At 47.0% G+C, this 26393-nt stretch overlaps 2 pseudogenes; one reads left to right on the top strand and one right to left on the bottom strand.

The window, feature by feature from the left end:
- The first annotated feature begins 8333 nt into the window (after positions 1-8333).
- On the top strand, positions 8334-9289 carry LOC101281884 (nucleophosmin-like; annotated as a pseudogene).
- Positions 9290-19448: 10159 nt separating this feature from the next.
- On the bottom strand, positions 19449-23167 carry LOC117200313 (uncharacterized; annotated as a pseudogene).
- Positions 23168-26393: the final 3226 nt, after the last annotated feature.

Genomic DNA, 26393 nt, shown 5'->3' with positions numbered 1-26393 from the left:
GAATGCCCCTCCCCCAAGCCTGTCTGGTGCAAACCTAGTTATCCTCCAGTATCCTCCTCAGTGAAGCTTCCCCTGAGCTCCCAGCACAACCACAGGTCCCAGGACACACTGCCGTTGTATATACACTGTACTGTTATGACTGGTTCTGGGTCTGGGTCCATCACTGGACTGGGGGCTCCTTTGGGGGAGGGCTGGGTCCAATTCAGCTCTTGGCCCTCAACCCCCAGCACGGAGCTCAGCATAGCCTTCTGCAGGGGATTTATCCTTGTAGATAAATGTAGCCACAGCTCATTCCTTTTCATTACTGTATAAGGCCCCATGATATCAGACCATGATCTGTTTGTATGTTCCCCAAAGTCAGCTCATCATGGAGATCATGTCCATCCTTTTCGCTACAACACAGATTGCTGCCCAGAACATTCCTTTGCATGTATTCTTTTCTATTCACTGGGGTCTCCCTTCAGTGCTAAGTAACAGGGACATGAATATCAGTGGTGTAATAGACTGGACAATGCCCCCACAGAGCTATCAAGTCTTCATCCCTGGAACCTGTAAATATTCCCTTGCTTGGAAAAAGGGTCTTGGCAGATATAATCAAGTTAAGGATGTTGAGATGAGGAAGTTTTCCTGGATCACATAGGTGGACCCTGCATGTAGTCACATATCCTTCTAAGCGAGAGGCAGGGGGAGAGTCAACACACATACACACATAAGGCAGTGTGTAGACTGAGGCAGAGATTGCAGTGATGCAGCCACAGTCCAAGAAAGGCTGGCAGCCCCCGAAGCTGGCAGAGGCCAGGAGCAGATTCTCCCTTAAAGCCTCTCTGGAGGGAGGGAGAGAGGCCCTGTTGACCTGACGTGGCCCAGCGATGCTGACTTCAAACTTCTGGCCTCCAGAACTGTGAGATAATAAATGCCTGTTGCTGTAGGCCACCCCGCGTGCGGCAATCCACAGGAAACACATAGAAACGGCTTGAACAAGACAGAAGTTGGTGTCTCCTACCTATCAGAGGCCAAGTGTGAACAGCCCAGGGCGGCCATGGTGTCTCCGCAGACAACCATGGCTCAGGCTGACTTCGCTTTGTGCTCTCTCATCCCTACGGTGCATCCCTGACTTCATAATGCCAGAAGGCACGCCAGCACCACATCCCATTTCTAAGCAACAGAGAAGAAAGCGCGAAGGGCACCCAGGAGCTGTCATTTGAGAAAGCTTTCTAGAAACCATCATGTAACACTTGTGTTTCATCCCATTGACCAGAACTTATTCATGCGGCCTCCCCCGCCACCTAGGAAGTGAGAAGTGTAGGCTCTACTCCAGGTGACCAACTGACCAGCTGAAAATCAGGGGCTTTAAGATGGGAATAACAGATCCTGGGGTTGGCAACTAGCTATCTCTTTGTGCTATCTCCTTGCACTTGTCTTCATTTCACAACACCGTGCCTTATTTGTGTATTATTTTTCAATGTTTGAAGTGAAAAATGAAACCAAAAAAAGGTTAAAAAGTTTTAAAAATATCACCATGCATTATTTGTGAATACATAAGGAAATGTCTGAATAAAAAGGAAAACAAAAACATTTTAAGTTTATAAAAATCACCACGTTATCTGTGTATTGAAAACATGTTTGAGGGCTTCCCTAGTGGCGCAGTGGTTAAGAATCCGCCTGCCAATGCAGCAGACATGGGTTCAAGCCCTGGTCCAGGAAGATCCCACATGCCGCGGAGCAACTAAGCCCATGTGCCACAACTACTGAAGCCTGTGCTCTAGAGCCCACGAGCCACAACTACTGAAGCCCACGTGCCTAGAGCCCTTGCTCCGCAACAAGAAGTCATCGCAGTGAGAAGCCAGTGCACCGCAACGAAGAGTAGCCCCTGCTCGCCGCAAACAGAGAAAGCCCGTGCGCAGCAACGAAGATAAAAATAAATAAATAAATTTATTTTTTAAAAAAATCTTTGAAATGAATAGGTGAGGGAAGCTGGGGTGTGGTGACTCACTGCATCCAGAGCCGTCCCAGGGGAGCTAATTCTAGGAGAAAATATACTGAATATACCCAGGACACCGCTGTGTGCAGCAGACATGATCTAACAGACTTCCTGGACCCCCACCACCACCAAAGTGACTGTCACACCAAAGCCAGCAGCAGGCTCCAGGGTGAGCGCCAGCTCAGAGCACAGGGAATGGCAGGCATTTTCCAACAGACTTTCTGGGCACTGGATTGGGTTGAATAGTGCCCCCCTATTCATGTCCATCTGAAACCTCAAAATGTGACGTTATTTGGAAACGGTGTCTTTGCAGGTACTTAGTTAAGATTAAGTCGTATTGGGGTAGGGGAGCCCTAAATCCAGTATGACTGGTGTACTTAGAAGAAGAGGAGAGACACAGAGACACACACACAAAACCTCCCTGTGCCAAAAACAAAAATAAAAATAAAGGACCTTCCTTGAGGCTTCAGAGGGAGAAGGACCCTGCCAACACCTTGGCTTCTGACTTTGAGCCTTCAGCACTGTCAGGGAATAAATTCCTGTTGCATTAGGCCCCCCAGCTGGGGCACTGTTTATGGCAGCCCAGGAAGCTAAGATGCTGCTCTGAGCCTGAGACACAGTTGTGAAGAAAGCTAAGATCCTGTCCTCAGAGCTCTCAGTCCAGGAGGGAGGCAGACCTGTACCAAAGCCCAGGAGGTTCTGGGGGTGAAGCACTGAGACCCCTAACCCCTCTTCCTAACGTGGTCGGGAAAGTCCTATCGGAGGAGGTGCCCACCCAAGGCCTGGAAAGCTGAGCTCTCCTTTGGAGGGACACTTTCCCAGGTGGTGGCCAAGCTGATGCTCCTTTGTTGTCACCTCACCACCACCACCACCACCCCCAACACACACACACAATTGCAGTTAAAGCGTCACAAACCCTCAACTCTTTCTGGGTCACCACACATGCCACGCTGCTCTGTGCCTCACCTGATCACAGTGATTGGGCTACACGTCTGTCTCTCTCTAGGCTACAAGGACCAGGTCTTCCTGATTTTTCAATCATTCATGTTGCTTAGCAAAGTGACTGGCATCAAATAAGCGCCCAAAGACTGTTGAAATAAATGAGGTTAAAAACCAAACTAGGGCTTCCCTGGTGGCGCAGTGGTTGAGAGTCCGCCTGCCGATGCAGGGGACACGGGTTCGTGCCCCGGTCTGGGAAGATCCCACATGCCGCGGAGCGGCTGGGCCCGTGAGCCATGGCCGCTGAGCCTGCGCATCCGGAGCCTGTGCTCCGCAACGGGAGAGGCCACAACAGTGAGAGGCCCGCATACTGGGAAAAAAAAAAAAAAAAAAAAAAAAACCAAACTAAATCGGGCGTGAGGGGTCCGGGAATGATGGAAATGTTCTATAATTGGTTCACGGTGGTGGATGCAAAACTCTGTAAGTTTACTAAAAATCGCTGAATTGTACACATAAAAACAGATGAATTTTACAGTATGTAAATTAATACCTCAGTAACGCTGTTTTTTAAAAATCTACTTGAATGGCTAACGTGGAAAAGACAGAAAGTACCCAGTGCAACTGGGCCTGTTGGGAGTGTAAATCGGCTAAACTGCGTTGGAAAGGGCCTGGTGGTCGGTATCCGCGATGCTAAAAAGTCTGTACAACCTGTGTCCCAACAAGCCCATTCATACGTATACACCCAACAAAAATGTGTATGTAGGTGTCTATCAAAACATATGTGAAAGGTTCCCAGCAGCATTATTTATCCATAAAGGCCCAAACCAGAAATCACCCAGATGCCCATCAGTAGTAAAACAGACAAATGAACGCAGGAACCACAGAAAACTGGGAAGTTAGCTCTGTTCACGCAAAAATACGACTACACACGACGACGTGGAGGAAGCTCACAAGAAGCCCAAACTGTAAAGTGGCACAAGTGTAAATGACAAACTGTGAGTCAGGACGGGGAGTGGAGGAGGAGTGGCTGGGAACAAGGGGGGGCTCCTGAGGTCACAGTCTGCTTCCCGAGCTGGACGCTGGCCTCGCAGGCTTGTCCAGTTTGTGAGGATTTATCGACTGCATGATATGCTTTTCCGTGTATAGTTTATAATTCACTATAAAGTGTCAACAACAAATTGGCCCTTGCCATCTACCTCTGCAAGGATTAAATCATGTGCTCTGCAGCTGCTGACTTTCAACACCCCCTCCCCCCCAAAGGAATTCAGGGTGGAGAGCAGAAATGAGGCCTCTGTGCTCTGGGAAAAACTGGCAGAACAGGTCTTCAGAGAGTTAAATATTTTCAGGAGCTGATTTTATGAGCCCAGTTCTTGTATCTCCTCATATCTAGAAAAGCACTAAAATCCTTCATGGTGACGACTGCTCCTCGTGACTAGCAGAAACCTGCTGCAGAATAATATGTGCTCGATTGCATGTACTCCCCTCCACCCTGCGCCCAAATCACATCTATCCTGACCTTCCCCACTGCCTCTCTGGAGCAGTTTCTCAGAGCTAACTGAAATGCTGTCTCCCGGGTTGCAGTCCTCATTTTGCCCCCCAAAAAACTTAACTTGCAACCCTCATGTTGTGATTTTCTTTTTTTTTTTTTCGGTACGCGGGCCTCTCACTGTTGTGGCCTCTCCCGTTGCGGAGCACAGGCTCCGGACGCACAGGCTCAGCGGCCATGGCTCACGGGCCCAGCCACTCCGCGGCATGTGGGATCTTCCCGGACTGGGGCACGAACCCGTGTCCCCTGCATCGGCAGGCGGGCTCTCAACCACTGCGCCACAAGGGAAGCCCTGTGAATTTTTTTAGTTGACAGTTTTTATGGCAACCACGAAGGGATCCAGAATGGACTTCTCTCCTTCACCGAAACTCTATGAGGAACCAGAGCCTTGGTACCAGCAGAGGCCCCTTGTGCCCATCTGCCACCTTGGAGAGTCCAGATGAATCTGGGTGAGTCTCTCCTGGTTCTCAGATCTCCTGTATTGGTTGATGATCCTGAGTTTTATTTGGGGGTGTATAGCAGGTACCTGACCCCTCCCAGTTGAAAGATACTTGGGGGGGGCCTGGATGAAAGATACCGGGGAATACCCACCCATTTGAAAGATACTGGGGTGCGGGAGGCTTGGTTGAAAGATACCAGGGTTTGCTCAGTTGTAGAAGACAGAGTGGCCTGCGTTGAGTGGTTAGATAATAGGCTGATCTGACGCTTTTCCTCAATTTGGCCGCCTTAATAGAATTTGTTGGGATAAAAGTGAAGATATGGGCTTCCCTGGTGGCGCAGTGGTTGAGAGTCTGCCTGCCGATGCAGGGGACACAAGTTCGTGCCCCGGTTCGGGAAGATCCCACATGCCGCGGAGCGGCTGCGCCCGTGAGCCATGGCCGCTGAGCCTGCGCGTCCGGAGCCTGTGCTCCGCAATGGGAGAGGCCACAACAGTGAGAGGCCCGCGTACCGCAAAAAAAAAAAGTTAAGATATTATACTAGAGCTTTGCTCCGAAGAAAAGGGACAAGACTCCTCCCGGCTGGTCACGGCTTGGAGGCAGAGTCCTCATACCGTGCAGTGGTCCCATAGGGAAGCCCACTCATTAATTAAAACGTTTGCTCATCCAGGGGTCGCAGATAAGAATCGGCCATTCAGCGAGCACCTGTGGTGGTCTTGGACCACCAAAAGGAGAAACTGAGACATGTAGGAGGGCTGAAACGACTCTGGGGGGGATGCCTAGTGGAGTTGAGCTCACAAGCAGCACACTGGCAGCCACACAGTTTCACTAGTAAATTTTATCCCTAACAAATTCTACTTTAAAATGGGGAATAGGGGACTTCCCTGCTGGCGCAGTGGTTAAGACTCCACGCTCCCAATGCATGGGTGCTCGGGTTTCATCCCTGGTCAGGGAACTTGATCCCACATGCATGCCACAACTAAGAGTTCGCATGCCAGAACTAAGGAGCCGGCGAGCGGCAACTACGGAGCCCGCCTGCCGCAACTAAGACCCAGTGCAACAAAATAAATAAATAAATAATTTTTTAAAATATGGGAAATAGAGCCTCTCAAACACAGAAACAAGGGGCATCAGAAAGCCAGTCTCTGGCTAACACCTCAGCCAGGTTTATACATGCAAGTACCTACGTAATTAGGGAAATTATACTAAAGGAGATCTCAACATAAAATGGCCAAATTGGGGTTCTTCTGCTATCCCAAAATTGCTGTTTTGTGCACAGAATTAGAAAAAGCCACCGTAAGATCAAACAGATTGCATGGAATGCTTACTTTGATTGGTGTCTAGAAGCTTCTAAATAGGCTGCTGGCCCTCTGTCTCTGACTCGGTCTCTCCCTCTGCTCCTCCCACGTGGCCTCTTCTATCTGAATGGTCCAGATGCCATCTCCTTTTTCTCTCCCAACTCTTCTGCCTCCTGCCACTGCCCTCTCCCCAGCAAAGGAGGACTAAAATATCAGAAGTGATTATAGCTCCCTTTTAAAAATAAATTTATTTATTTATTTTTGGCTGCACTGGGTCTTCGATGCTGCGCGCGGGCTTTTCTCTAGTTGCAGCGAGTGAGGGCTACTCTTCGTTGCAGTGCGCGGGCATCTCACTGGGGTGGCTTCTCTTGTTGGGGAACGTGGGCTCTAGGCACACAAGCTTCAGTAGTTGTGGCTCACGGGCTCAGTAGTTGTGGCTCGCGGGCTCTAGAGCGCAGGCTTAGGAGCTGTGGCGCACAGGCTTAGTTGCTCCGTGGCATGTGGGATCTTCCCGGACCAGGGCTCAAACCCGTGTCCCCTGCATTGGCAGGCGGATTCTTAACCACTGCACCACCAGGGAAGCCCTATAGCTCCCTTTAAGGAGAAACTCATTACAGGGAGAGGTGAGCCGTCCTTGGTGCTTACGTACACACCCTGAATCCAAGTAGAACTTAGAGTTTTGGCTAAGGAATTTCCCGATCCAAGTCAGGATTCATTGGGATTTGGTAAGGAATTTGAATTAACCATCCGGCCTACAAGCGGGTTTCCAGATCTATATCAATTAATCCAGCTGTTAGTTTCTGAAAGCCAAGCAAGGGAATGGATAGAGAAGGCAGGATGGAAACGCCCCTTAATGGATTTTGAATCACATAGTCCAGAGGCTTGCACTGAATACAAGGAATTAGCTCAGAAATTACTTGAATTTATCCCGGAGCTTTTTCCAAAAACCGTAGACTGGACAGAGATTCAACAGTGCAAGCAAAGATTGGATGAATGAATTCTGGACTATTAGGAAAGGTTTGAGGGGAAAAAAAAAAACTTGTAAGCAACATTGTGGCTTGACACCTGAGTCATTCTCTAACCACCAAGATGATCCTCTGCTTAACTCTGCCTTTTTAGAAGGCTTAGATGAGGATTTATCTACTCTAGTCAAAAACACAGTCTAGGTTGGTCCATGTTACATACAAACACCTTTGATACACTGGCTGACCAACCTTTGAAGACCATTAAAAAAAAAAAAAAAGGGAAAGAAAGAAAAGGGAGTATCTACGAAAATTATGAACCTTCAGTTGCGTCAATTAAGTACACAATGCCAGTCAAAGGTTAACCAACCCCTGTTTAATTCCCAACCAGTAGAGAAAGCTAGCTTGAAGGAAAAAAAATCTCTTCAGAATTCTGACCCTGAGGGAATGAGTTCTACTAGGAAAGCCTGATTTTCTCTCCCTGTGCCTTGAGACCAGAGCTCTCGGGATCACTTACCTTATCTAGACCATCTCTAATTCCTGAGACGGAGGGATAAAAAGGACAAAAAAAAAAAACTTTAAATTTTTTTCTTATTCCAAGTGTTGTTTATAAACTAGTGAGCTTTATATTGTAATATCTGACTCATGACTAAGTTTAGAAAATGCAGCTAGATTTCTTGTTGTGTCTGTCTGGATATATGTATGTCTTAGTATGTCTCTTTGTCTTTGGATAATATTGCTGTGGTTAATTTGTAAATAAGCTCTATTTAATTGGCTTAAAGAAAAGTAAGTGCTTACAAATCAAATAATTCTAAATGCAAGAGAAATTAAGCTAAATGAATTTCAGGTTCACGTGAACTGGGAAATAGTATTAAATTAATACCTGGTATTAATGTTTGTTTGTTGATCTAATTAATATAGATATGTCTTTAGAGTCATCAACATTATGGATAATACTTTATTGTGCCTCAGTTTAATATAAGCTAAATAAAATCTTGTTATATCTGTTACAAATTTGTCAGCAAGGAAAGTAATTTGATGTGAAAAAAACTTTTAAGGAAAGAAAATATAAATGAGATAAGAGCTTTTAGATAAACTCTATTAAGAATAATTATGCTTCTAAATTATGCTTCTAATAATTATGCATCTAAAATAGTCTCTCCACCTGGTGTGATTCCATCCTGTGCACCTGTTCCCTGGAGCAGTAGTCTTTCTTCTCCGTCCGCCTTCTCTCCCACCTAAGTGCGTGCCACCAACCCATGGAAGATTCGATGGACATGGACATGAGCCCCCTGAGGCCCCAGAACTATCTTTTCTATTGTGAACTAAAGGTCGACAAAGATGATCACCTTAAGGTGGATAATGATGAAAATGGGCACCAGTTATCTTCAAGAACGGTCAGGTTAGGGGCTGGCGCAAAGGATGAACTGCACATTGTCGAAGCAGAGGTGATGAATTATGAAGGCAGTCCAGTCAAAGTAACACTGGCAACTTTGAAAATGTCTGTGCAGCCAACCGATTCCCTTGGGGGCTTTGAAATAACACCACCTGTGGTCTGATGGTTGAAGTGTGGTTCAGGGCCTGTGCATATTAGTGGACAGCACTTAGTAGCTGTGGAGGAAGATGCAGAGTCAGAAGACAAAAAGGAGGAGGGTGTGACACTCCTAAGTATATCTGGAAAGCGTTCTGCCCCTGGAAGCGGTAGCAAGCTTCCACAGAAAAAAGTAAAACTTGCTGCTGATGAAGATGAAGATGATGATGAAGAGGACAATGATGATGATGACTTTGATGATGAGGAAGCTGAAGAAAAAGCTCCAGTAAAGAAATCTGTACGAGATACTCCAGCCAAAAGTTAACAAAAATCAAACCAGAATGGAAAAGACTCAAAACCATCAACACCAAGATCAAAAGGTCAAGAATCCTTCAAAAAACAGGAAAAAAACTCCTAAAATACCGAAAGGACCTAGCTCTTAGAAGACATTAAAGCAAAAATGCAAGCAAGTATAGAAAAAGGTGGTTCCCTTCCCAAAGTGGAAGCCAAATTCATCAATTATGTGAAGAACTGTTTCCAGATGACTGACCAGGAGGCTATTCAAGATCTCTGGCAGTGGAGGAAGTCTCTTTAAGAAAATACTTTAAACAGTTTGTTAAAATTTCCCATCTTATTTCATTTCTGTAACAGTTGCTATCTGGCTGTCCTTTTTAGAGTGCAGAGTGAGAACTTTCCGTACCGTGTCTGATAGTTGTCCAGGTTCCATTGCCAAGAATGTGCTGTCCAAAATGCCTGTTTAGTTTTTAAAGATGGAACTCCACCCTTTGCTTGGTTTTAAGTATGTATGGAATGTTATGATAGGACATAGTAGTAGTGGTGGTCACACAAATGGAAATGGTGGGGAGACAAAAATATAAATGTGAAATAAACTCAGGGTTTTTTTTGTTTTTTGTTTTCTCTCCAGGCCCATCCACGCTCAGCGCCCCGCCCCAGATCCTACTCGCTGCTCAGAGGGATGTGGCCCCGGAGGCTTCAGGGCCCGGGGCCCATGGTCCCCTGGGCATACCCCTGCCCGCCCCTGCGGAGCTAAGCGCAGCTCAGCCGGGGCCCTGGCCGGCCTAAACTCAGTATTTTAATTAAAAAATAAAATAAGATAAAATAGTCTTTCCAGATTCTGGTAACTTGAAATTCTAGAACTGTGCTAAATTAAGTTAAGTGATGGAAGCTTATTGAATAGCTAGCATTCCCAAATAAAATAATATACCAAAACATTAATTACTGAATATTGGCTTCCTTTTACAGAGAAACAAAAGGTATTTAGGACTATTAATGAATATGTTTGGTGTCACGTTCTCTAAAGAAAGTAAATATTTTTAGAAAATATCACTGGTATTTATGTTCACCAATCTACAGAATGCCAATGTAAAGGACAGTTCATAATTGCTTACTTCTTAGTAAGAAGAATTTAAGGTTTTAAGAGCTGAGGATTCTAACTTAAACATGTACTTAAAGCTAATAGAAATAATAAATGAAACATTTCAGTCAACAATAGGGAAGTAGGGTGTGTGCTTCCAGTAAAGAAGGGATGAAGAATGGAATTACATTTTATTAAGGGAAAAGGAAGTAGGTCTGACTTACAGGTGGCTGTTTCTGAATGGGAAAATAAAATGCTGGATACAGAAAGTAAGGAAACGTTTGTGGAAAGTGGACCCCAAGAAAAGAGTTATGTGCATGGTCAGGATTGACTAAGGTTAAAATAAATTTAATTGAGTAGGGACTTCCCTGATGGCGCAGTGGTTAAGAATCCGCCTGCCAATGCAGGGGACACGGGTTTGAGCCCGGGTCCGGGAAGATCCCACAAGCCGCGGAGCAGCTAAGCCCATGTGCCACAACTACTGAGCCCACGCACTGCAACTACTGAAGCCCACACGCTGCAACTACTTAAGCCCACACGCCTAGAGCCCGTACTCCGCAACAAGAGAAGCCACCGCAATGAGAAGCCAGCGCACCGCAATGAAGAGTAGCCCCCGCTCTCTGCGACTAGAGAAGGCCGGCATGCAGCAATGAAGACCCAATGCAGCCAAAAATAAAAAATAAATTAATAAATTAAGTTTTAAAAATTTGAGTAAATGAATTTTAAAAGCAAGCGGGTGCAAAACTTGAATTTTGTTTTTCTCTTAAGAGGACAAGATTTCTTAAAATGTTGAATTGCCTTTCATAACAGATTTCAAGTTTCTTTCCTTTTAAGTGATTTGTTCTGTATTTGCCTTTGAAATCTTTATTGCTACTTTGCCTAAGTGAATAAATGTTGTTTCAGAGTGACCTGTTGTCCTATCTGAGTGTTCTAAACCCTTTTTGATATTTTTTTTCACAAAACTTCCTGAATCAGGGACTTCCCTGGCAGTCCAGTGGTTAAGACTTCACCTTCCAGTGCAGGGGGTGTGGGCTCAATCCCTGGTGGGATAGCTAAGATCCCACATGCCTCAAAAAACAAACAAACAAACCATAAAACAAAAGCAATATTGTAACAAATTCAATAAAAGCTTTAAAAAAAACCCTCCTAAATCAAATTCCAGTGAAGTCCTTTAGCTAACTTTGGGATGCTTCGAAGTGCACCTGAAACATCCCAAAGAGAGATATTAAACTAACTGGGTTCATTTGGTATGTTAAATTACACGGGAAGTATTGTCAAATGAGTAATAAATCTTCTTAGGTTATATTGTATGGTAAATGTTACTAATATAGATATCCTAGAAATTATATGGAGTTCCTAAAATTCTGATACGTCCTGGTAAAATGTTGTCAGTCATAATTCTAGTTATTATCTGAAAGTGTTGTATGTCACAGCAGTAACCAAGTTTCTTTGTCAGTTGCATTGTAATCAGATTTAAACATGCCTCCTTAAGTCTTTCATCATTATAGACAGTTATGGTTTTATTCTGATGCCTTTGCAAAAATGTTTCCTCTTCAAGAAGATTTATAAAAAGGACTTTTGGACAAATACAAGTTTCTGACTTTCAGACCATAATACTGAACTGGGTAAGAAATTAAAGAATCCTAATGAGAAACTGTTAACAAAAATAGTTACATAAGACTGAGTGAACTGGTGAATATGGTTATAGTTTTTATGGTTTCTATCTGAAAAATTACTGGTTTAAATCTGTGTTTTCCAGGTATTAGGAAACCTTTCCCTCAAACTCATTATGACTTACAGTAATTTGGTAAATTATATCTTTGTAAGCAGGATTGGAACATATCTTTTTTCTCTAACTGCTCCCTCCAGAGATTGTAAACTCTTAGGTTCCTAGCAGCTTTATCAGATAAATTAGGAAGGCCACTCACTAACAGGTACAGAAGGCTCAAGGTATTTGGGGGACCTTAAAAAGGGAGGAATTCACCTAGATCTGTTAGGTGAAATCTGTGATAAGCCCTTGGAGTGACTTTCCTAGCTCTGAGAGGTCTTTTAAAAGTTCAGTATGAGACTCCTTATAAAAGTTTCAGCAAAGCAAAAAGCCTGTATGATCAATGATAGTTTATATAAATTATCAGGCCAAGTTAATTGAGACCAGACTTATTTTGCAAACAAACTAGTCTTAATTTGGTTATATTTGGTAAACATGAGGGTAATTTTAGAGACAAAAGGATTATATTTCAGTGAATATTAAGTTCCAGTTTTGTTAATGGAGGTCTGTATTTAATAAGACTCACTTCCCAGATAGTTCCTTGCTGTTACGTTATATTAATGTAAAGTTTAATTGAATTGTTAAAAGGACACTCTCAGTTTGTTTCTGAAGCCTATCTCAGTAATCTATTTTTTTTTTTTTTTTTTGCGGTACACGGGCCTCTCACTGTTGTGGCCTCTCCTGTTGCAGAGCACAGGCTCCGGACACACAGGCTCAGCGGCCATGGTTCACGGGCCTAGCGGCTCCACGGCACGTGGGATCTTCCCGGACCGGGGCACGAACCCATGTCCCCTGCATCAGCAGACGGACTCTCAACCACTGCGCCACCAGGGAAGCCCTCAGTAATCTATTTTTGGATGAAGATCAGATGTCCCACGACATGCAACCAGGGGATTATGCATACTGGAAAAGACATAGTTTAAAGGACTATCTCCAACCTAGATGAAAGGACCCTTATCTGGTACTTTTAACTAGCTCATGCACAGCGAAACTGAAGGGAATTGATTCTTGGATTAATTTCTACTCACGAAGGGCCCCTGCACCGGACTGGTCTATAGAGAGGACTGCTGACCTCAAACTCACCTTAAAATGATGCTCAAACAGAGGAAACTCTACACTCACAGCCAGATGATAAGAAGACGACATCAGAAGTAGACAGCTTACCCAAGATGCTGGACCTGATTCGTAGGATCATTTATAATGTTTGCTTGTCTTCCAGGACCCTTGCATATAAATCAGATGTTTTTCTATCATGGACACGATCCTATGCTAGTTTGAAAATTCAATCCAATTGTTGGGTTTGTGGCCAATTACCTGTGTCTAGTCCTTCTGGATTACCTTGGTGGATTTCTCCACTCCAAGGCTCTAATTGGATGGCCCTTAGAACATTTATTTTACAAGAAAGAAACTTCAGTCCTGTTCAGGCTACTCTTGATATTACTAGATGGGATCACCTCACCTAGCCAATTAATAATACCTGCTCTGACCCTGGCCAAAAAAATGAATTTTCCTCTAAAGTTATTCAAGCTCAATCAGAGCAACAGCAAAATTTCAGCCCAGGAATAAAACCTCCTATAATTTTTTATTTTTTATTTTTTTGCGGTATGCGGGCCTCTCACTGCTGTGGCCCCTCCCACTGCGGAGCACAGGCTCCGGACGCGCAGGCTCAGCGGCCATGGCTCACGGGCCCAGCCACTCCGCAGCATGTGGGATCCTCCCAGACCGGGGCACGAACCCGCGTCACTTGCATCGGCAGGCGGACTCTCAACCACTGCGCCACCAGGGAAGCCCCTAAAACCTCCTATAATTATGTGATGGATTTATGTGGTTAACACCAGGCTATGGTCATTTAAGTTTTAAGGCCCCCTTTTATCTTGGGAACAATTAAATTATACTAAGGATAACCAGCCTAGTAACACTAGGAAGTTGGGCTGGGCTGGGGGTCTGGGCAGTGCCAATATATCATTTCCCTGAAAGATAAGGACCAAGTCAGATGACCTAAGGATATACTGGGCTGCACCTAATGGAAGTTCTTGGCTGAATTCTCACTTACGACTTGAGTAATACTGCTAGCTATGTTATCTGTATTTTACCTGTTTTACAAGATTGTTGTTTCTTGCATTACCAAATGTGTGACTGAGCCACCGACAAAAATATATAGTTCTGTGTGAGATCAATGATTGTAGTAGTGTAACTCTAGATATGGGAAGAGGGAATTTTTCCTGGACCATAATGCATTAGTAAGACAGGTGGTCTAGAGTCTTTAGTTATTGCTTATAAGACCTAGTCCAGTAACAGCACATTGAATGACCTCTCAGCGAAGTCTTTGCCAGACCTAGGAACGAGCCTTCCTAGCACTGCGGGACGAATTGGTCATGAAATGCCTCCCAAAGCATGGTCAGATTTATGACTGCAAGGGGGCCCTGTCAACTACAATTGACACTTGCCATCTTCCTCTACAAGGATTAAATCATGTGCTCTGCAGCTGCTGATTTTCAACACCCCCCACCCCCCAAAGGAGTTCAGGGTGGAGAGCAGAAATGAGGCCTCTGTGCTCTGGGAAAATTGGCAGAACAGGTCTTCAGAGAGTTAAATATTTTCAGGAGCCGATTTTATGAGCCCAGTTCTTGTAGCTCCTCGGATCTAGAAAAGCACTAAAATCCTTCATGGTGACGACTGCTCCTCGTGACTAGCAGAAACCTGCTGCAGAATAATATGTGCTCGATCGCATGGACTCTCCTCCCCCCTTCGCCCAAATCACATCTATCCTGACCTTCCCCGCTGCCTCTCTGGAGCAGTTCCTCAGAGCTCTCTGAAGTGCTGTCTCCCGGGCTGCAGTCCTCGTTTTGCCCCAAATAAAACTGAACTCACAACTCTCACGTTGCGCATTTTTTTTTAAGTCGACAAAGTTAAAAAGCAAAACCCAAGGAACAGGCTGGAGACTGGCTTCTTGCCTCTCCATTGCCACCTGACGGCCGCTCTGTGAACTACAGCCCCAGCGGCGCGGCTCCTGACAAGGCGGCTGAGCGCCAGGGAAGCAGGTTCACCAGGACTTTCAGGAGAAGAAAAGTCCAGCCAATCAGCCAAGCCCTTTCCGCGTCCAAAACCCACGCCCGGGACTCAGAGGACGAAAAAGCGCTCAGAAGCAGCAAGGACGCTAACGGCCTCTGAAGTGGGCTGGACCAGGTCACCAACCAGGCACCCCCATCTCCGGTCTCGTCTCTCACAGACGCCAGAACCCCAGCCCCAGAGTCACCTGCCTCCGACGCTTCGCCTTCGCAGGGTCGACGCGGTCGCTGACTCACCTCAGGGCCAGGTGTGGAGCATATGACTCAGGAGGGCCAGTCAGGGCCGACGTTCCCTGATTGGTTCAGGGGTGGGCATGTGACTAAGCCTGGCCAATCAGAGCAAGCCTTGGGACTATCCCTGAGCATGCTGGGGCAAAGGCTGCTGCACGGAAGCAGCAGCCTCGGGAGCTGGTAGTTGGCGCGCGGAGCATGTTCTGCAAAGGGAAGCAGCCCCGAGGAGCAGCAGTGAAGTGATGGAACCAGAGCAATGGGGCCTGGCCGCATGCTTTGATCCCTGGGTCCAAGCCTTCCTGACACGGCACTATTTGGTTTTGTGGAAAAGTTTCTTTTTTTTTTTTTTTTCTGTGCCTTAAGGAAGGCAACAGAGTCTAATGGCACGTGCTTCCAGAAGAATAAGTACTTGGATTGGAAGGAGCGATGGATCCGATCCGGTAGTCAGGAGATAGGGGCGGGGCGCTGTGCGAAAGGGGGGAGATCTGTACGATGACTTGAGATCAGGGAACTTTAAACAGGCAGAATCAACTCACCAGTAAACCACACAGGAAATGAAAGCAGGAGGTGAACACCTCCATTTTAAATTTTATTTCCTTTGATTTCCTGTAATAAAAATTTTCAACCACTGAAGCACTGGAAGAATAGTTTGATTAACTCATTACCTAGATTCAACAAGTGTCAGCTTTTTGTCACATTTACGTTAACTTTTTTGTTCAACTACTTCAAAAGAAGGCGCAGACATCATGACTAGAGGGAGAACTTTCACAGCTACCTGTGAATCCCTCCTCCAGCCTCAAGAATTGACGTGTGGTCTGCACTTGGATGAGGTTCCTGCAGGACCTGGGTGTGCTCTTAAACTGACCGAAGGCCACCCCTCGGCTTGCTGTCCTTAGCTATCCTGGCACAACTTGAAATATATGGGCTGTAGCTCTGCTGGAGATTGCAAGTGGCCTCTTACCTTCACAGGCCCACGGGACCAGCCCCATGGGACCAGTGGCTCCTCTGCTGAAATCCCCTGGGACTATAACCTGCCCCATATGCAGGGATCAGGGAGATGGAGAGCTGTATGAAGTACTGCTGTGCTTCCTGTTTCACATCCTTTCTAAGTCAGCTAGGTGCTGTGTGAGCATTGTATAGGGTGACTTTGATTGGCCTAAACCAAACCCGCTGCTGAGATCTCGCGTGAGTTTCACCTCTAAGTACTTAGGCATGCGTCTCTTAAACATAAGGATATCCTACACAGCGAAAGAGGCATTATCACATGCAAGAAAAATTAAAATTCTATAATGCCACCTCACATCCAGTCTATTTTCAAGTTTCCTCAACTGTCCCCAAAGTATTCATTATAGCTGCTGTTTAAAAGTAAGGATCCGGGCTTCCCTGGTGGCGCAGTGGTTGAGAGTCCGCCTGCCGATGCAGGGGACACGGGTTCGTGCCCCGGTCCAGGAAGATCCCACCTGCCGCGGAGCGGCTGGGCCCGTGAGCCATGGCCACTGAGCCTGCGCGTCCGGAGCCTGTGCTCCGCAACGGGAGAGGCCACAACAGTGAGAGGCCCGCGTACCGCAAAAAAAAAAAAAAAAAAAAAAAGGATCCAATGGAAGATTGTTGGCAAAGATTCTCTCCTTGACAAAATTTCACTCCGGCTCCTCTGAGTCCAACTTGGCCCCATCCTTGGGCATATCCTCCACGAGCCCAGTTTTAGCAAGAATCCTGCTAAGTAAGTTTGGCCAGGATTTCCCACCTTGATATCTGATCATCCTGGATATCTGACCAAATCCCTCATCCTCCACTGCCCCCACGTGAGGACGGATCACCCTGGCCTGCCTTCAGCAAAAATCTTGTTTAGCCAGAATCCCCCCTTATCCCTGATGTTTCCTTAATAATTTTCCATTCACTGACCCCCCACCTTTGTTGTATTCCCATGTTTCCTCCTTGTATTCAGAGTTGAGCCCGGTCTTATCATGAGGCCCCTTTTCCCCTGTCGACTTAAAGAAATTGCACAACGTGAGAGTTGTGAGTTCAGTTTTATTTGGGGCAAAATGAGGGCTGCAACCCGGGAGACAGCATTTCAGATAGCTCTGAGAAACTGCTCCAGAGAGGCAGCGGGGCAGGTCAGGATAGATGTGATTTGGGCGAAGGGGGGAGGGGAGTACATGCAATTGAGCACATATTATTCTGCAGCAGGTTTCTGCTAGTCACGAGGAGCAGTCGTCACCATGAAGGATTTTAGTGCTTTTCTAGATCCGAGGAGATACAAGAACTGGGCTCATAAAATCAGCTCCTGAAAATATTTAACTCTCTGAAGACCTGTTCTGCCAGTTTTTCCCAGAGCACAGAGGACCTCATTTCAGCTCTCCACCCTGAACTCCTTTGGGGGGTGGGGGGTGTTGAAAATCAGCAGCTGCAGAGCACATGATTTAATCCTTGTAGATTACCGATGGCAAGCGCCAGTGGCGAGTGCCAATTGTAGTTGACACCCCCTATTGCAATAGTTAAGTAAAACCTGCTTTTACCACTTTAACTACTGGCAGGCTCTGGATTTCTCTGACGTTGTGAGACTGGAGATTTTTATGGACCAAACCCTAAAGCGGTGTAAATTACTTGTCCTCACATTCCATTGTCCAGAACACTGTCACACAGTCCCACTAGAAGGAAACTGGGACAGGTAATTTATCTGCGTGAGGCATTGTTTTTACTGCAGGAAGAGCATATCACAGTGGTAAATGTTAATGGCTATTGCTGGTTGCTCTCCAAGCACCCATTTTCCCCTCCTACTATTACCCCAATTTTTGTATCCCCAGGGAAACTGACACCGCCTTTGAGTATGGCTGGCAGAGGGGACGTGAGTGCAGACTAGACTCCAAGGTTGGCGGGTGGAAGCCATTACAGGTACTTATGCAAATAAATGACATGGTGAAAATATATTTTTTAAAAAGGAACTCATCGCGATTCATGCATAAAATGCCCTTTCCCGACGTGGTTGCACGAGACCTAACAGACAAGACAGCTGTCTTGGGTGGGGTCTGCTTCACAGAGAGTTGCCTGTGGGGTTCTCTCTCAGAGGAAAGCGGTGGAGGATTGCGTTATTATTCACAAGCATGCGCTGCCGCTTTCTGCAGCAGACCTCTCCAGCCCTGCTCCGTTAACAGCACTCTGGGTCACCTGCCTTCCTCTGGCCAATGGATGCATTAAAGAAAAAATGATTCATCCTGCCCCCTGTTAAAGACTGGTAAGGCAGGCTTTATTCAAGAGGGGTCATGGGGATAAGTGGGGATTTGCAGTGGGGAAGAGGGATTGGACTCGCCGCCAAGCACGACGAGGCAAAGTGGGAATTTATAACCTAGGAGCAGGGTGGAGTCCGTGGATGGAAAATTGATAAAAGGAAACAGGGGTAAGGGAGGATTCTGGCTAAACAAGATCTTTGCTGGAGAGAGGTCAGGGAGATTGCACATCACCTGGGGTTGGTGGAGGATGAAGAACTGGATTAGATATGGAGGGTGATCAGGTAACAGAGGGTGGGGGATTCTGGCTAAACGGACTTAGCAAGACTCTTGCTAAAATTGGACAACGCAGAGATGAACACTGAAGTCTAAAAGTCGAAGGCTGGTTGAAAAAGAACTCAGAGGAGCCTGAGCGGAGTCTGGTCGAGGAGAGAAGCTTTGTCAGATGCGAGCAAAAGTGACATGTGTCACTTCCCAGCAGAAGCTTTACTGGTTGATGCATAACTAGCAACAGTTCTCTCTTTTCCCTCTGCTGTGCCGGGGACCGTGCCCCACACAGGGGCTGCTCCTTCAGGCTGGGGCATCAAGTGTGGATTAGAGCTCCCAGGTGACCCACGATGGACTCATAGTATGTGAAAGGACTCTTTGTTGGTAGAAGCCTAGTGGTTTGGGACTAATTTGTTACTGCAACAGAACCCAGCCTCTCCTGACCTACAGAGAAATCTTTATTTCCATTCCAGCAGTGCTTCCCAGACAGGACAGTCCTTCTGTCGGCAGCTCTGACCAGCTTCCTGAGGCTGAGACAGAACCTGTTTCCCTGCAGCCTCTGCCTTGGCCCCAGCTCCAGCCTCGGCCATGAACGGGGCCCAGCTGCTCCCTCCCATGGGACCAGCCTGCAGTGATTTACAGGTGAAGGAGCCTCTGCAGGGTCCACACTCTCAGCTTCCAGGAAGAGCTCCCACTTTGTCTGGCAAGCTCTTTTGGCACCAAGTCCAGGACTTATGACTGTTTCAAGGGCCTTCATTTATATTTGACATCTAAAAATTCATTTTGTTACATCCAAAAAATTTTTTCAAAACCTGTAAAACCAAGATTAATAAATGTTTAATTAAATGCCTACAAAATATAACATTACAGTCAATTTCTTCATCATTAAATCTCGTGTTCATAAAACTTTCAGGACAGCAGAAAACATGTGGCTTAGATTTTCTCATTTTGCAAGAATTCCCCACAAAGTAAGATGAAAGATGACTGCTCAGAAACTACAGTCAATCATAAGTTGAGTGAACCACTTGTGCCAAATATTTTCAGAAGCAAAACCATAAAAATCCTTTCAAATTTTATAGCAAAGGATTATATTTTCTGTGATATGTGGGTGCCTTTTTATATATTCAACAGAGGATATGGAGTGAGCCTCCAAAGGGAAAGCCTTTAAAGAGGGTCTTTTGTATGTTTGTTTGTTTTTTGCTTTTTGTTTTTTCGGTTTACTGCAGCACTTTTCTTCACAATGATGCGTTGCTGGGGCCTAATGTTCTCACGTGACAATATAAAACCAAAATTTCTCGTCACCTCTTAAAGAACTGAGAATTGTGTACAAAAATGTTACATAAATTAAAAGGATGAATAAATGTACAGGTGTAAATGCAAACCATTTTCTAACGCAAGGCTAGTAACAACCCACAGTGTACCGGCAGGAAAACATCAGGTAAGAAAGGAAAGCGTGTCCTAAGGCTTGGACCTCCCCAGACTTTATCAGGCCGGCAAGACAGAAATGACAGGTGGTTCAGGACTCTTGCCAGCCTCTAGAGAAATCCTGGAATAGGCAGTTCTGACATGTTAATACCCTGTACAGATCGGGAGATTCATAGTCTCACAGATTCTCATCCAGCCAACGATTTCTCTTCCATAAATATTTTCTCACCTCAGCCACGAAATGACAGAGCCGCCTGTAGCTAGGGGTTTAGATCAAAGTTATGCACAGGGTATTAAACATACACCAAGGCAAGAATTGAATGAATACAAGGTCAAAATCAGCAGCGAGTTCTACAATCTCAGATATAAACTTCAAGGACAATTTTCGAAGGCTTATTCCGGTTTCAGGAGGCTGGCACGACTTGTGTGCACTCGCCAGGGCAAATTTATACTTCTAAATGAACTCACGCAGCAAATGCTGTGCATCTGTTTGCGGTCTGTTTGGAAGCATTTGTGGTGGACGATGGAGAGGCCGGGTCCTGCTGGCTGAGGCCAGGGTGAAGCCTGATCCCCACCAAGTACTTGTGTTGGGGAGGAGTGAGCATCTTTTTTTCTTTTTTTTTTTTGGCTGTGCCACATGGCATGTGGAACCAGGGATTGAACCCAGGCCCCCTGCATTGGGAGCGTAGAGTCTTAGCCACTGGACCGCCAGGGAAGTCCTGGGAGTGAGCATCTTGATCTTCATCCTGCTGGCAGCCAGGACCCTGATCTCCCTCTGCACCTGTCCAGGATACTGGGGTACATGGTAGTCCAACAAGACAGCACCATTGAAGGCGGACAGGTCCTTCTGGATGTGGACGTTACCCTTGATGATGGAGAGGAAGGTGGTCTCGTGGATGCTACAGGACCCCAAACCCAGGATGGAGGGCTGGAAGAGCGCCTGTGGACACAGAACCCGCTCCTTGTTGATGGGGAGCACTTGACCGTCAGGTGGTTCACAGCTCTTCTCAGGGAGGAGGAGGATGTGGTGGCATCTCCTGCTCCAAGTCCAGTGCCACGTCGTAGAGCTGCTCCCTGACGTCACACGTGATTTTCCCTCTCAGCCATGGTGGTGAAGCTGTAGCCAGGCAGCATGAGGTCCCAGCCAGCCAGGTCCAGACGCAGGAAGGCTGGGGCAGGGCATAAACCCATGGAGACAGGCACCATGTGGGTGACCCACCCCCTGAGTCCACAACAATACCAGAGGTGCAGCTAGAGGCATCGCACAGGGACAGCACGGCCTGGATGGCCACTTATATGGCGTGTTGAATGTCTCGAACAGGATCTGGGTCATCTCACGGCTGGCCTTGCGGTTGTGGTGGCAGCCCCCTCGGCCAGCATCACCGGGTGGTCCTTGGGGGCCACTCCAAGCTCACTGTAGAAGGTGTGGTACTAGGTGTCCCTTGTGTCCTCTCAGTTGCTGATGATGGTGTGCTCCACGGGGTACTTGAGGGTCAAGATGCCCCGCCTGCCCTGGGCCTCTTCCCCCACCGTAGCTATCCTTCTGCTCCACGCGCACCATGACACCCCGGTGTCGGGGACGACTGACCATGGACTGGAACACGGCTGGGGGCACGTCATCCCCAGCAAAGCCAGCTTTGCACGTGCCAGAGTCGTTACGGATGACCAGTGGACGATCCTTCTTCCACTGCGGTGCGTGGAGAGTGGGCAGAAGGGCGAGAGGCGGGAGGACACGCCAGCGACCGCAAGGAGGTGGTGATGCTGCTAGTGGCCCTTTGTGGGATGCAGTCGGGTCCCCGCCCTGCCTGTGATGGAGATGGCTAATACCTCCCCAACATCCCGTCGTCCTTCATCCTTCATCCTAGCGGTCCTAGATAGTGGTTCCCAAAGTGTGACCACTGCACAGCAGCATCGTCATCCATGGGAACTTGTTAGAAACACAGTTTCTCAGATTCCACCACAGCCTTACTGAGTCAGAAACTCTGGGGTTGGGCCCAGCACTCTGAGTTTTAACAATCCCTCCAGTTGATTAGGACATCCGCTCAAGTTTAAGAACCACTGCCACGGGACTTCCCTGGTGGTCCAGTGGCTAAGACGCCAGGCTCCCAGTGCAGGGGGCCCGGGTTCAATCCCTGGTCAGGGAACTAGATCCCACATGCCACAACTAAGAGTTTTCATGCCACAACGAAGATCGAAGATCCCGCATGCCGTAACTAAGACCCAATGCAGCCAAATAAAAATAAATAAATATTAAAAAAAAAAAGAATCACTGCCAATACTCTCTGAGAGCCACAACAAATTCAGCAAAAGACTTCATTTCCCAGCATTTCCTCTGCTGCTAGGTGAGGCCATGGGGCTAAATGTGGACAAAATATGTGTTGGAACTTCCAGGAAGTGTCCTTAAAAGGAAGAGGCCCTTCTTTGGACTTCTCCTCCAGCTGCTGACCTGGAATGCAGTTGTAATGGCTGGAGCTCTAGCAGCCATTTTGAATCACGTGGGTGAAGCTTAATATTTAGGGATGGTGGAGCGGTGAGCTAATAACAGCCTGAGTCCCTGGGACCCTGTGAAGCTGCCATATATGAGAGAGAAATAAACTTCTGTCTTACATAAGCCACTGTTACTTAGTTTTTTGTTACATGCGGCTGTGTTCTAACTGATGCACCACCCTGGTCGCCTTCCCAGGATCAAAGGCTGAATCAGCAGGAGCCCCTGTTCTGGCTCTTCTGAGTTCTAAAGTCTGGTCCATGCCTGCCTCCTCGCCCCTCCCCCGGGTTCATACTTGTTCCCCCACCCGCCTGCTGGACAGTGGGCTGAGGAGACGGTTTCTGCACTGTCCCTCCGTGCCCCTGACTCTGGGTCCGTTACAGTCCAGCCTCTTCTCAGCTAAGTCTTCCCTCACCTGCCCCCATCCATCGCCTCGCCATGGGTGGCCTGGCTGGCGGGTTATGCCTCTAAGTGCCCAAAGAGAAGCGAAAGTCACATGTCAGGGAAGCGGGTGGGATGAGGAAGCTTCGCAGAGCTGGGTGTCAGTGGGGTCAGGATTCAGCAAGCAGAGCTGGGAGGGGAAGAGCATGAACAAAACAGCAGAGGTGAAAACACGGAGGCCTGAACACGGTCGGGGGCGGGGGGGGGGGGTGAGGGACGGGCGTGGGGTGGGGGTGAGGGACGGGCGTGGGGAGTGGTGCTTGGAGGGAAAGAGGCAGGAAATGAGTGCGCACAAGCGCACAGGGACTGGCACGCAGGATGCAGGATCTGCCCTCAGGGCCAGGCCGGTTGCTACCAATAAACTTTACGGAGGTGTAATCTACATAAAGCACAATGTAATCGTTGCACGGACCACTGTCGCGCTACGGGACACAATAGAACTTTTCCGTCTTTGTGAAAAGTTCCTTCTTGTCCCTTTGCAGGCCTCCCTCACCTGCCTCGGGTCCCCTTAGATTAGTTTCCTGGGAATTCCCTACGAAAGGAATCACACAGTCTGCAGTTTCTTGTCTTCCCTTCTTTCACTCACACAAAGTTTTTGAGACTCATCCAGGAGCAGGATTCCAGTTTATCCATTCCCCAGCTGAGGGATGTGTGGGTTGCTTCCAGTTTGGGGAGACTGTACAAAGCTGCTATGAGTATTCATGTGCGAGGCTTTTGGACGGACATTCATTTTCATTTCTCTTGGGTGAATACCTGGAAATGGGATGGCTGGGTCTTATGGGAGTTCTATGTTAAACTTCGTAAGAATCCACCAAAGTGTTTTCCAGAGTGGTTGTACTGGCTTAGATCCCCGCCGGCAAAGTGAGAGTCCTAGGTCCTCTGTACCCGCACCAGGATTTGCTATTGTTAAACTGAATTTTAGCCATCTTCGTGAGCGTTTAGTGATACAGCATTGTGGCTTTAATTCACATTTCTCTGAAGACTAACGATATTGAACATTTTTTCATGTGTTGTTTTTTGTGTTTTTTGTGGGGTTTTTTACCACTCGTATATCTTCTTTATTTAAGCATCTGTCCAAGTCATCTGCCTATTTTGAAAACTGGATTATTTGCTTTCTTCTTTTTTTTTTTTTCTTTTTTTTTCTTTGTGGTACGCGGACCTCTCACTGTTGTGGCCTCTCCCGTTGCGGAGCACAGGCTCCGGACGCGCAGGCTCAGCGGCCATGGCTCGCGGGCCCAGCTGCTCCGCGGCACGTGGGATCTTCCCGGACCGGGGCACGAACCTGTGTCCCCTGCATCGGCAGGCGGACCTCAACCACTGCGCCACCAGGGAAGCCCCTTGCTTTCTTACTGTTGATTTTCTTGAGGTGAAATTTGAATAACGTGTATTCCATCATGGCCCATTTTAAAGTGTACAATTCAGTGGCATTTAGTACTTTCACAGTATTGTGCAACCAGCACCTCTGTCTAGTTTCAAGATATTTTCATCTCCCCAAAATGAAAATCCATGGCCATTAAGCAATCACTCCCCTTTTGCCCTCCTCCAGCTCCTGGCAACCACCAATCTGCCTCTGTCTCTGTGGATTTACCTATCCTGGATGTTTCATGTCAATGGAATCATACAGTATGTGGCCTTTTGTGTCTGGCTTCTCTCACTGAGCTTCAGGTTTCTGAGGTTCATCCATGCTGTGTCTTGTGTCGTAGTCTCTTCCTTTTATTGGATGAATAATATTCCCTTGTGCGGGGGCTTCCCTGGTGGCACAGTGGTTAAGAGTCCACCTGCCAATGCAGCGGACATGGGTTCAAGCCCTGGTCCGGGAAGATCCCACATGCCGTGGAGCAACTAAGCCCGTGCACCACAACTCCTGAGCCTGCACTCTAGAGCCTGTGAGCCACAACTACTGAGCCCACGTGCCACAACTACTGAAGCACACGCGCCTAGAGCCCATGCTCTGCAACAAGAGAAGCCACGACAATGAGAAGCCCGCGCACCGCAACGAAGAGTAGCCCCCACTCTCCACAACTAGAGAAAGCCCGTGCATAGCAACGAAGACCCAACACAGCCAAAAATAAAAGAAAATATAAAGAATTAAATGTATTAAAAAATAATATTCCCTCGTGTGTAGACACCACACGTGTTCATCCTTTCATCTGTTGATGGACATTTGGGTTTTCTCCCCCTTTGGTTATTATGAATAATACGGCTTTTCACGTGTGTATACAAGTATTTGAGCATCTGTTTTCAGTCCTTTTGGATAGATGCCCAGGAGCACAACCGATGAGTCACATGGCAGCTCTATATTTGACTTTTTGAGGAACTGTCAAGCTGTTTCTGAATGGCTGCATCATTTTACATCGCCACCAGCAATGTAGGAGGGTTCCAATTTCTCCACAACCTCACCAATACTTGTTATCTTTTTTAAATAAATTTATTTATCTTTGGCTGTGTTGGGTCTTCATTGTTGTGCACGGGCTTTTCTGTAGTTGCGGCGAGCAGAGGCTACTCTTCATTGTGGTGCATGGGCTTCTCATTGTGGTGGTATCTCTTGTTGAAGAGCACGGGCTCTAGGCTCGCGGCTTCATTTGTTGTGGCTCATGGGCTCAGTAGTTGTGGCTCGCGGGCTCTAGAGCGCAGGCTCAGTAGTTGTGGCACACGGGCTTAGTTGCTCCGCGGCATGTGGGATCTTCCCGGACCAGGGATCAAACCTGTGTCCCCTGCATTGGCAGACGGATTCTTAACCACTGCACCACCAGGGAAGTCCTTTCTGGTTTTTTTAAAGTACTTTCATTAAGGCCAACCTAGCAGGCGTGAAGTGAACCTTAGTATTGATTTTAAAGGATGCTTATATAGTCCAGATGTAAGTCCTTTGTCACATATACGTATTGTGAATACTTCCTCTCAGTCTGTGCCTTTTGATGATAGGCAGGGTTTTGTTTGTTTTTTAATTGAATGTATTTGATCCTTACAAAGACTCTGCACTATTTTATTTCATTCTGACACACATCAGACTTATTGCAGCCTGCTTTATGTAAGAGGTATGTGAAAAAGTGGCACATAAATGAAATGTAAATGAGTTAGCCCTCCCTGGGTGGGCATTTATACAACTGTAACACACTATCTAAATGGGAAAGATTCCAGGGTGTGTGAGACATCCATGTGAATACGGAGTCACATCTGTGTAAGGGTGAGTGTGTGACCTACGATTGGGTGTGCCATCCATGTGGGGGACCTTTGAGCGTGTGTGATGTCTGTGTGTATGTGTGACATTGGAGTCCCTCATCATAGATTGATAAGGACCCTGGCCCAGCCCGGACTTCTCCCCCACTGAGGCCAGTTCTAGATGAGCCTGCAAGTGAGGGCAGCCCTGTTGCCATCACATGGGTGGAGCTTGTCTCAGAAAAAAGCCATGGAAGTG

Source organism: Orcinus orca, chromosome 19, assembly GCF_937001465.1.
Source record: "Orcinus orca chromosome 19, mOrcOrc1.1, whole genome shotgun sequence".
NCBI lineage: Eukaryota > Metazoa > Chordata > Mammalia > Artiodactyla > Delphinidae > Orcinus > Orcinus orca.
This window is presented reverse-complemented; position numbering and strand designations above follow the sequence as displayed.